The sequence below is a fragment of the Leptonychotes weddellii genome, chromosome 1, assembly GCF_054177405.1.
Source record: "Leptonychotes weddellii isolate Sample4059 chromosome 1, ASM5417740v2, whole genome shotgun sequence".
Classification (NCBI taxonomy): Eukaryota; Metazoa; Chordata; class Mammalia; order Carnivora; family Phocidae; genus Leptonychotes; species Leptonychotes weddellii.
The window spans coordinates 143,493,751-143,506,745 of NC_138369.1; the positions used below are offsets into that span (position 1 = coordinate 143,493,751).

Sequence of the window (12,995 nt, forward strand, 5' to 3'; positions counted from 1 at the left end):
GACTGTTGAATCTCAGATCTGTACCTCTGAAACAAATAATGCAATATATGTTAAGAAAAAAAAAAAAGAACAAGAAGGTAGCGGGAGGGGAAGAATGAAGCGGGGGAAATCGGAGGGGTAGACGAACCATGAGAGACGATGGACTCTGAAAAACTAACAGGGTTCTAGAGGGAGGGGGGTGGGAGGATGGATTAGCCTGGTGGTGGGTATTGAGGAGGGCACATTCTGCATGGAGCACTGGGTATTATGCACAAACAATGAATCATGGAACACTTCATCTAAAACTAATGATGTAATATATGGGGATTAACATAAGAATAAAAAAAAAAGTATAAAGAAAGGCAGACTGCTACATGCAGCACCTCATTTGGATGTGTCTGGAGTCTTGGCCATTTGACTGCCCTATATTCTCCTATGAATGGACCTTAAGAGCTTGTTTGGGGGTTCTAGCAGGGAATCAAGGCTACTTGTACATCCTTGACGGAAGAATGGTCCTCCTCTTCAGAGAAGTTCATCCTCTTCAGCCAAGCACGCAGCTTCTGGTGGGACACACATGGACCAGTGAGGAAGGAAGGGAACATCCACCTACCCAGCCAGATCAGCTGAATCAACCCTGGCAATCGATAGGGTGACAGATGTCACAGCCAGATTGTTCTCACATCCAAGTGGTGTTTTGCCTTACACATTTTCTCTCTAGAATCCTGGCAATGCCTAAATCTCAGCTTAGCTTTATAGCCTCTTAGCAACTCATTTCTTCTTGATTTCTAGATTCTTGTCCAGCATGTGTGCAACTGAGGAATTGGCAATTGCTTCAACGGGGGGGGGGGATGAAATGAGAATGTCAGTTTCACTTCTGTACAGTTTTGTCTCTAGGACATTGGTATCAGGTTCTGCTTGTCATTAGCCATGAACTCCACTTTATTTTTTATCTCCCTAATCTGGTACTTTCTTGAGCAATATGTAGTTACTTCTCAGTATCCATGCCCTTGCATATACAGATGCCTCCAGGAGAAAATACAGCCTTGCTTTCTCTTTGGAATCATGGCTCCTCAACTCCTGGCTATCCTCATTATTCTCTGATGCTTTCAATTAGCTGTCTTTAAAACATTTTTTATCCAATTTTTATAGTATTTCTCAACTAAAGTGTTAGTGATACCAACTTCAGCAAAAACCATATGTAGAAGATTTAAAATACATTTTTATTTCCTTTTAAAGAAATCTCTAATTTTATAAACCCTAAATTCTAAATGTATGGAGAATGTCAGTCCTGCTTCTCTAAGGATCTTTTGTCTGGTACATTGAATACTTTAAGTTGTGGTTGTTTATTAGTTCTAAATCCATTATTAAATAATATGTAGTTATAACATTTTAAAATAATTATTTCTAAGGAAAAAAACTTTGAATTTATATTCAGTCAAAATATGGGAATATGGTAATGCCTCAGAAATGAAGCAACAGTTTTAGAAGGAGCCAATTACTTTTTCTGAAATAAGAAGTAACAAAAAGAATGTAAGATGTATAAACAAAATATATTAAATATAAAGAAAAATCTAAACCTTGCTTATATCCAATTTTAATTCACTTTAAATCAATTCCAGAAGGAAAAAGAAGTCTTGCTATGTCCAAAAGATCCTAAAGAAATGAAGACAAGGTAAGAAATTATATAAGACAAATACCAAACCCCATTATTATATATACCTTTAGACTGAGTAAATTTAAATCTGGAAAATCATCAAGTTCATGTCAGTAACCATTTACCCTAAGAAAAACTGAAAAATATTTTTCCCAAATCAAAGACTAAAAATTGGAGCTCTAAGGATGACTCTCCAGGGCACCAAAATTTTAATTTGGATGTATTGGTTTCATCCCTGTGTTTATACAGCAACAGATTTTTCTTACTATGAGAAATGACAAAAACAACATTAAAAAGCTGTAATGATGCTACAGTTGTATCTCAGTAGCCACTTGCATATAGATCAGAACTAGAAAAAATTAGTTCAGTAACAGATTTATGAGAGCAAGGAACTGAGAGTGATCATTAAAATTTTTCATTACTGTTATGTTTACATACTGATATTTTGCATTAAATATAGATTTAAAAGCAAGATTATATGTACATAAAAATTGGAGTAGAAAATACTCTAAGGGTGGAACTAGAGACGGTATTTTTTTCTATGTTTCTATAGTTTGAAATTTGCTGTATTCAGTATGCATTACTTTCTTAATAAAAAATACTGTTAAAATAGTTTAGTATTAGTAAAATTCTGTGAAAGCTACAATATGTTGGTGTGTAGTCTCACTCTGTGGTAGCTGCCCCTTACTATCATAAATCAGCCTTTGATGAGCTTTAACCATTCAGAACACTAAGTGAGAAGATCCTGTCTGCTTCCTATCCCAAAGGAAGATATGTAGACTCTTACTAACCCAAACAGACCAGACCGGGGATGGTCTCATGGCATAGACTGGGTGGCACTGATGCTGACAATTAATGAAGAGCAGTTAGGTATGTAATTCCATCAGTGGCTTTTCATCAATTTTGTGAGATTTTGTCTACTTAGGCCTGGTAGGGAAGAGAAGATTGGCAGATACCTACTTATCAAGCAGTAGTTGGGGTGAAATCTGAGTAAATTTTTTGTCATATGGTTTTGGGAAAAAAAAGTTTTAATCAACCTTAATAAATTATACCTTGGTTTCATTTTCATCTTCATCATAATTTTTAGTCTTTCTTTTTTGTTCATGGAAATCCTGAAAAATAAGCCAATCATTTTGAACATCTCATCAACATTTTTGTCCTATCCTTTGTAAAATTTTATTTCTGGAGATCTAACCAAGTCCTCTTTGATGAGTTTTATTCTGTATGCTCAGGGATAATTGGAAGACCCAGGAAAAGGTTCACTGGCTACAAACTGGGGATTATTACAATAGTGGCAAGCCCAATCATTTGCTCTATCAGTGATATTATAAGTATCCCAGGTTTCACTGAAATTTCCAGGGAGAATATAGAAAGTCATCTATAGATCATGATTGAAAGCCCTCTCTAGGTTGCACTTATTTTTCAAGTCATTATCCTTGCCTAGAATGGCTACTCTGCCCTCTTATATAAGTTCCATTTGATTCACAAGACCCATTTACTCAATGAATATTAACTGAATACCTATATTATGGCAGATAATGTTTCAGGCAATGGACAAATAATAATAAACAAAGCAAGATTTCTGTTCTCATCAAACTTGTATTACAAAAAAGACAATAGACAAGTAAACAACTGAATTTCAGATTAAAAGGGGGGAAGGTATCTGTGGTAGAGAAGAGGTCTGTTTTCATTGTGGCACTCAAGGAAAACTACTCTGAGATCACATTTGAGCAGAGAACTGAAAGAGTGCAAGAGTGAAACGTAGTCTAAGGAAAGAATGTTTCATGTGGAGAGTACCTAAGGTAAGGTCCTAATATGATTGAAAATCAGCAAGAGGTAATTTGTTTCTCCATTTTCAGGGAGAAACTCTGATTCTCCCAGCTCACAATGACCAAACTCTTATAATAGCACCTGTCTGTGTCATTCATTTGGCACCAAATGTATGTTGCATTATAATACTAGCCATCTTTGAGAAGTTGAGATGCTTGCTCTCCACTTAAGACTTAACTACTTCTGGGTGCCTGGGTGGCTCAGATGGTTAAGCGTCTGCCTTTGGCTCAGGTCATGATCCCAGGGTCCTGGGATCGAGTCCCGCATTGGGCTCCCTGCTCCTTGGGAGCCTCCTTCTCCCTCTGCCTCTCTCTCTATGTCTCTCATGAATAAATACATAAAATCTTTAAAAAAAAAAAAAAGACTTGGGGCGCCTGGGTGGCTCAGTTGGTTAAGCAACTGCCTTCGGCTCAGGTCATGATCCTGGAGTCCCGGGATCGAGTCCCTCATCGGGCTCTCTGCTCGGCAGGGAGTCTGCTTCTCCCTCTGACCCTCCCCCTCTCATGTTCTCTCTCTCTCTCATTCTCTCTCTCAAATAAATAAATAAAATCTTTAAAAAAAAAAAAAAAAAGACTTAACTACTTCCAGCCAGGGACCTTGTCTTATGCCTCTTGATATACTAAAAGCCAAAAATAGTACTCATATAACAAACATTCAATAAACACTCATGATGACCGTGATCCAATGTAATCACCTATGTTGTTGTCATGCCCTCAAGGAGCTTGTCAACTCTTGACTGAGAGCAGTGAGAGGCACTGGCTATCTAAAAAAATCATATTCAATAAATATATGTTGGTTCTTGAACTTCTATTTAGGTTTATTTTGTAATGATCTGATAATTTTATAAATGTGTTCATAATTTATTAAAACAATACACTTTTTTTTAAAGATTTTATTTATTGGACAGAGAGAGAGAGAGAGCGAACACAACAGAGGGAGTGTGAGAGGGAGAAGCTGGCTTCCTGCTGAGCAGGGAGCCCCATGAGGGGCTCAATAGATCCCAGGACCCTGGGATAATGGCCTGAACTGAAGGCAGACACCTGACGACTGAGCCACTCAGGCACCCCAAAACAATACACTCTTAATTGAAATTACAATCAAAGTGGATCTCCTTTAGTTGAAGAAAAATGGCTTTTGTCATAGGCTGTTAGCATGAAAATGAAGTTTTTCTTGAAATAATGCAAACTAATAACTACAGCTTATAATTAGCCTTGCCTTTTTCATATAATAGTGTTTCAAGACCAAAGTCAAGGCCTCTGATGCTAGTTTCTTACACCATTGCTATTTTCTCTGAGCTGAGATAGCACATTGACAGAGAGATTATTCACACTGCAGAACTGTGTTATTGTAATACTGGAATCCTAATAGTGGTTGTAAAATTTCATGGTTTAAGAAAATGATACAACCCCATGGAGACATGTTGTAAATAAACAGCAATATGATGTTTGAAATTAAAAGGTGAAACATTTGTACATTGCCTTTTAAAAGTGCTGATCAAATACCATCAACTTTGAAGTGAGAATACTGTAATTGTGGCTTTATTCTGAATTAGAATAATGACTACCTCTGATAATAATGTTCTAATGTTGTTTTACTTCTGCATTTACCCAAAGATACAACCTGGGATTTTCAAGTAGTCAGTATGTATGTATGTGGATGTTATGTATGTATGTATTGATTGGTATATAATTATGTATTTGTTTCAGGTGTACAACATAATGATTTGCTATTTAAAATTGTACATTAAGAAATGGTCACACCACATATGTGTAGTTATCATTCGTTCTCCACATCCTCACCAACATTTGTTATTTCTTGTCTTTTTGATAATGACCATTTTGACAGGTATGAGGTGATATCTCATTGTGATTTTTGATTTGCATTTCCTTGATGGTTAGTGATGGTGAGGATCTTTTCATGTGCCAGTTGGCCACCTACAGGTCTTTGGGAAAATGTCTATTCAAGTCTTCTGCCCATTTTTAAAATTGGATTTTTTATATTGAGTTTTATGATTTCTTTTTAAGATTTTATTTATTTTGGAAAGAGAGCGTGAGGGAGCAGAGGAAGGAGAAAAGGGGGAGAGAAGGAGAATCTGAAGCAGATTCCATACTGAGCATGGAGCCCGACGTGGGGCTCGGTCCCATGACTGTGAGATCATGACCTAAGCTGAAACCAAGAGTCCAATGCTTAACCAACTGAGCCACCCAGGTACCCCTTTATGAGTTCTTTAGATTGTTTTTTGGATGTTAACCCCTTATTGGATATATCATTTGCAAATATCTTCTTGGAGAAGATTTCCTTTTCATTTTGCTGATGGTTTCCTTCACCATGCAAAAGCTTTTTAGTTTTTTGTGGTTCTATTTATTTTTGCTTTTGTTGTCCTTGCCTGAAGAGACAGATTCAAAAATACCATTAAGTCCAATGTCAAAGAGCTTACTGTGTATTTTTTTTTTTTTTTAAGTTTTATTTATTTGAGAGAGTGGGCAGGGTGGGGGGGTAGGCAGAGAGGGAGGGAGAGAGAGCATCTCAAGCAAGCTCCATGGCCAGCATGGAGCCCTATGCAGGGTTCTATCTCATGACCCTGAGATCATGATGTAAGCTGAAATCAAGAGTCAGATGCTTAACCCACTGAGCCACCCAGGTGCCCTTGCCCAAGTTTTCTTCTAGGAGTTTTGTGTTTTCAGATCTTAGATTTTAGTCTTTAATCCATTTTGAGTTTATTTTTGTATATGGTATAAGAAAGTGGTCTAGTTTTATTCTCTTGAATGTAGCTGTCCAGTTTTCCCAGCCCCATTTATTATTATATAATAATAGAGACTGTCTTTTCCCCCACTGTATATTTTTGCCTCCAGTGTTGTAGATTAATTGACTATATAAGCATGAGTTTACTTCTGGGCTTTCTATTCTGTTCCATTAATCTATGTATCTGTTTTTGTGTCAGTATCAAATTGCTTTGCTTACTATAGCTTTGTAGTATAGTTTGAAATCCAGGAGTAAGACACTTTTAGCTTTGTTCTTTCTCAACATTCTTTAGCTATTTGAGGTCTTTTGTGGTTCCATACACATTTTAGGATTATTGGCCTTAGTTCTGTGAAAAATGCCATTGGTATTTTGATAGAGATTATACTGAATCTGTAGATTGCTTTAGGCAGTATGGGCATTTTAAGAAAATTCTTTTAATCCATGAACACAGTATATCTTACCCTTCATTTGTGTCATCTTCCATTTCTTTCATCAATATTTTATAGTTTTAAAGTACAGATCTTTCACCTTCTTGGTTAAATTTATTTCTAGGTATTTTATTCCTTTTGATATGATTGTTAATGGGCTGTTTTCTTAATTTCTCTTTCTGATAGTTTATTAGTGTGTAGAAATGCAGCAGATTTCTGTATATTGATTTTTGTATCCTGTAGCTTTACTGAACTCATTTAATAGTTCTAACAGTTTTTTGGTGGAATCTTTAGGTTTTTTAATATATAGTATCCTGTCATCTGCTAATAGTGACAGTTTTACTTTTTCCTTTCCAATTTGGATGCTTTTTATTACTTATTTTCTTGCCTAATAGCTGTGACTAGGACTTCCAATACTATTGTTGAATAAAATAGGTGAGAGTAGACTTGTCTTGTTCCTGATCTTATAGGAAAAGTTTTCAACTCTTCATCATTGAACATGCTGTTAGCTGTGGGTTTGTCATATATAGCCTTTATTATATTGAGGTACACTCCCTCTACATCCACTTTGTTGAGAATTTTATCATGAATGGATGTTGAACTTTGTCAAATGCTTTTTCTGCTTTTATTTAGATGATCATATGATTATTCTTCATTTTGTAAAAACGATATACCAGATTCATTGATTTGCAGATATTGAATCCCCTTTGCTTCCCTGGAATAAATACCACTTGATAAGGGAATACGATCCTTTTAATGTATCATTGAATTCCATTTGCTAATATTTTGTGGCCAATTTTTGCATCTCTGTTAATCAGGGATATTGGCTTATAATTGTTTGTTGTTGTTGTTTTGTATGGTCTTCATCTGGTTTAGGTATCAGGGTACAGCTGACCTTGTAGAATGAGCTTGAAAGCATTCCTTCCTCTTCCTTTTTTTTTTTTTTTTTTGGAATAGTTTGAGAAGGATAGGTATTAACTCTTCTTTAAATGTTTGGTAGTATTTTACCTGTGTAGCTGTCTGGTCCTGGACTTTTATTTGGGAGTTTTTTTTATTACTGATTCAATTTCATTACTAGTAATCGGTCTATTCAAAATTTCTATTTCTTCCTGATTTAGTCTTAGAAGATGTCATATTTTTAAGAATCTATCCATTTCTTCTAGGTTGTTTTGTTAGCATATAATTGTTTATAGTCATTTTTAAATGATCTTTTGTATTTCTGTGGTATCAATTGTAAATTCTCTTTCATTTTTGAGTCTGGCTGAAGGTTTATCAATTTTGTTTATCTTTTCAAAGAACCAGTTCTTAGTTTCATTATCTTCTCAGTTTTTTAAATCTCTATTTCATTAGTTTATGCTTTGATCTTTATTTCCTTCCTTCTACTAACTCTGTTCTTTGGTCTTTTTCTAGTTGCTTTAGATGTAAGGTTAAGATTGTAATGAAATTCATACCTTTTGACCACCTTCACCCATTTTGACACCCCCCCATGCCATACACACATGCAACTACTAGTCTGTTCTCTGTAACTATGAACTTTTGTTTTGTTTTGTTTTTTTAAGATTCCACATAAAAGAGAGATCATACAGTATTTGTCTTTCTCTAATTTCATGGCATAATGCCTTCAAGGTCCATTTATTTTGTCACAAGTGCCAAAACTTCATTCTTTTTAATAGCTGAATATTTCAGTGTGTGTGTGTGTGTGTGTGTGTGTGTGTGTGTGTGTTTATCACTTCTTCTTTATTCATTCATCCACTGGTGGACACTTAGGTTGTTTCCGTGTCTTGGCTATTATAAAAAACACTTCAATGAACATGGGATGCATATATCTTTTCAAATCAGTGTTTTCATTTTCTTAAGATAAATACCCAGAGTGGAATTGCTGGATCATATGGTAGTTCTACTTTGAATTTTTTGAAGAACTTCCACATTGTTTTCCATAGTGGTTGCACCAATTTACATTTCTACCAACAGTGTACAAGGGTTCTCTTATCTCTACATGAATGCCAGCACTTATTATTTCTTGTCTTTTTGATACTAGCCATTCTTACATGTGTGAAATACCTGATTCTGATTTGCATTTCCCTGATGATTAGTGGTATTGACCATATATCTTGATGTACCTGTTGGCCATCTGTATGCCTTGTTTGGAAAAATGTCTATTCAGATTCTCTGTCCATTTTTTAATTGTTTGGTTTTTGTTGTTGTTTTTGAGTTGTGTAAGTTCTTTATATGTTTTGGATAGTAGTTCCTTATCAGATATGTGATTTGCAAATATCTTCTCCCATTCAGTTTATTGCCTTTTCATTGATAGTTTCCCTTGCTTTGCAAAAGCTTTTTAGTTTGATGTAGCCCCATTTGTTTTTACTTTTGTTGCCTTTGCTTTTGGTGTCAGATAAAAAAAAATTCAATGACAAAACCAGTGTCAAGGAGCTTACTGCCTTTGTTTTCTTAGAGTATTTTGGTTTCAGGTCTTCAAGTCTTTAATAATTTGGAGCTAATTTTTGTGTGAGATGTTAGGCGTGTGTGTGTGTGTGTGTGTAAGAACCCTCCCCCCTTTTTTTTTGGAGTGGGCTCTGGGGACTGAAAATAAGTCCCTTTGGGCTTTTAGTCTCCTGGTGGTGATTTTGTCCTTTTCAAAAGGACAAATGTGAACAATGACTCCCATGCCTCACACTGCATCCTAGTCCACACATTTAGCATGGCTTGTGCTATGGTTTCAAGCAGGTGCTCTGGATTCATGTTTGACTCCCAAAGAGATGCATACATCCCATACATTTGTTTATTGCACATGCTGCTGACCACAAAGTCGTCAGTCATCATGGGGCAGCTGATGAGATGTAGAGAGCAATGAAGGGCTTAAAGATCTTTGGGAGCAACCCAAAGTGTAGTATTGGCCAAACTGTTTCTCAGAGGAGGTTGGCCACTATGCTCACGAGGCTTGATCTGCCAACCATACTTTAGCTCATACAGGTTCATCCAGGACTTGAGGTGCTGGGCAATAGTCTGGACATTGATGGTGAGTCCAGCCAGTCTGATATACGGACAGTCAGCCATGAGAAAGATCTTCTGGAATTCTGTGGTCACCACCTGTCCCTGGAAGTAGAACTAATAATTATATTAGTTTTATTTGTTTTATTATTTTTATTGAGGTGTAATTAACATACAATGTTGTATTTAGTTTCAGGTGTACAACATTGATTCAAGAATTTTATATATTACTTGATACCCACTGTGATCACTGAAGTCACTGTCACCATACAATGTTATTACAATATTATTAACTATATCTTCTATGCTGTACCTTTCATCTCCATGACTGATTTAAATATTTTATAACTGGAAATTTGTACCTATTAAATCTCCTTTATTTCACCCAGTCCCCTCCTCTCTGGCAGCCACCAATTTGTTCTCTGTATTTAAGAGTCTGTTTTCTGTTTGTTCATTCGTTTTGTTTTAGATCCCAAATGTAAGTGAAACCATATGGTATTTGTCTTTTTCTGTCTGACTTGATTCACTTAGAATACTGTGTAGGTCCATCTATGTTGTCACAAATGGCAAGAATGCATCCCTTTTTATGGCTGAGTAATATTCCAGCACACGCACACATACCACATATTTATCCATTCATCTATTGATAGACACATAGGTTGCTTCCATATCTTGGCTATTAAAAATAATGCTGCAATAAACATAGGGGTGCATATATCTTCAAATTAGTGTTTTTGTATTCTTTGGGTAAATAGTAAAGAAATTACTGGATCATATGGCATTGCTGTTTTTAATATTTTGAGGAATCTCCATACTGTTTTCCACAGTGGCTGTACCAATTTACACTCCTACCAAAAGTGCACAAGATTCTTTTTCTCCACATTTTCACCAACACGTGTTATTTCTTATCTTTTTGACAATAGCCATTCTGACAGGTATAAGGTGATAACTCATTGTAGTTTTGATTTGCATTTTCCTGATAATTAGTGATGTTGAGCATCTTTTTGTGGGTCTGTTGGCCATCTGTATTTCTATGGAAAATGTCTATTGAGGTCCTCTGCCCATTTTTTGATCGAGTTATTTTTTGGTTGTCAAGTTGTATACACTCTTTAATATTTTGGATATTAAGCCCTTATCAGATATATCAGTTGTGAAGATCTTCTCTCATTCAGTAGGTTGCTTTTTCATTTTAATAGTTTCCTTAGCTTTTTATTATAAAAAGTTTTATATAAAAACTTTATTTTGTTGGTAGTCCCAGTAGTTCATTGTTGCTTTTGTTTCCTTTGCCTTAGAGACATGTCTAGAAAATGTTGCTAAGGCTGATGTCAAAGAGATTACTGCATGTATTTTCTTCTAGAAGTTTTGTGGTTTCGGGTCTCACATTTAGGTCTTTAATCTATTTTGAATTTATTCTTGTGTAGGGTGTTAAGGAGGTGGCCCAGTTTCATTCTTTTGCATGTGGCTGTCCATTTTTCCCAACACCATTTATTGAAGAGACTTTTTTCCCCACTGTATATTCTTGCCCCCTTTGTTGTAGATTAATTGACCATGTAAATGTGGGTTTATTTCTGGGCTCTCTATTCTATTGATCTATGTGTCTATCTTTGTGCCATACTGCTTTAATTATTATAGCTTTGTAGCGTATATCTTGAAATCTAGGATTGTGATACCTCTAGCATTATTCTTCTCTCAAGATTGCTTTGGCTATTTGGGGGTCTTTTTTGGCTCCATACAAATTTTAGTATTATTTTGGTTCTGTAGAAAGTGCTGTTGGTGTTTTAATCAAGGTTGCATTGACTCTGTAGATTGCTTTGGGTATTGTGGACATTTTAACAATATTAATTCTTTTAATCCATTGGCATTAAATGTCTCTTATGTGGGCTGCTTGTGCCCTGCTTTTGTGGCTAAGCCACTTTAGTCTTTATGTCAGCCTGTTGCAATGAACCCACTGACTGCTGTGGGCACACTAGGCAGGGTTTGGTCCCTGTACTGATGAGAGGCCTCTCAAGGCCACCGTGTTAGGCAGGGTTGGCAGTCAGGGTAGCTGTCTGCAATTAGCCTCTCTGCCAGTTGCAGGCACACCAAAAGGCAGGGCTTGCTCCCTGCAAGGCCAACTGAGAGGCTTTCATTGGTGGGCTGCGGTCAGACTAAGCAACTGCAGTTAGCCTCTCTGCCACAGGAACAGGCGCAGAAGTGGCTGAGCTTGCTTCCTGTGCAGCCAGCTAAGAGGCTCAGTTGGTGAAACTGTGGGCACACTGGTGTGTGGCGTTATCTCCCCCTCTCCTCAAGGCAGGAGTCAGTTTGGAATGTTGCTGATCCTGGTCAGTGGGGCTTAAAGGGTGTGGGATGCCTACTGAGGGAGGTGGGTTAGATGGGGTGAGTCTGTGGAGAAACCCAGTGGCAGGGCGTGCAGTGCTAGCAAGATAGGTGGAGAGTGTGAACACTGGCTCACACAAGTGTCTGGTCTTCCTGGCTGGAGAAGAGAAAGGTGCCTGCCAGTTGTTTTTCCTGGCAAAATCTTGTGAAGATCCCTGTCCCTCCAGTGCACATTCTGAAATTAGTAAATTAATCTCCTTCACGTATACCCCAGGCTCTTTTCAAAGGCTGCTTTTCTGCTGTCTTGGGCAAGTTATTTATTAAGCTGGCTGTTTATGGGCAGGGAATCCGTTTCCTTGCCTTCCTGCTCTCCCAGAGTTAAGGTGGCTAATTTTTACAGTATGCTAAGCCCTGCTGATTTTAAAAGCTCCTGAATTTAAACTCCACTGGTTTCAAAACCACACGTTATGGGCACTTGCCTTCCCAATGTGGGTCCCCTGTTCCTGGGCTACATAGTGTGAGGTCTGATCCTTTTTGCTTCTCCATGCTTGTGGTGTCCCTCCCATTTGTGGTTAGTCTCACAGGGGTTTTGGTTCCCAACCATTTTTCCACTCCTCCTACCTACCCTTTTTGATGTGGCCTCTTCTCTACAATTGACTATGAAAGGTCTGTTCTGCCAGCCTTCAAGTCATTTTCAGAGTTAGCTGCATAGGTATAGCTGTTATCTTAGCAGTCTGTAGGATGAGGTGAGCTCAGACTCCTCCTACTCTGCCATCTTCTCTGAATTTTCTATCCTCCATTCATTTTAATAAGGGTAGTTGAAGATAAAAGACCTTTCATAATTTTATCAAGGAGTAAATTCCAACACGTTGAATGACTAATGGAAGGTTTGCTAGTTTGGGAATGAAGACTAATAAATGTTCATTTAAGGACACTAACTCTGTCAGGCAAGTAGTCTTTTCCCCCATTTTACGTAAGTTTTGGTTGGTAAAAGTAATTTGTCCATGATTACACAACATTCCAAAGATGGGAGTTCAATTCAAACATAGATCTGCCTG

At 37.0% G+C, this 12,995-nt stretch overlaps 1 pseudogene; it reads right to left on the bottom strand.

The window, feature by feature from the left end:
- Positions 1 to 853: 853 nt before the first annotated feature.
- On the bottom strand, positions 854 to 12,503 carry LOC102732955 (proteasome subunit beta type-3 pseudogene; annotated as a pseudogene).
- Positions 12,504 to 12,995: the final 492 nt, after the last annotated feature.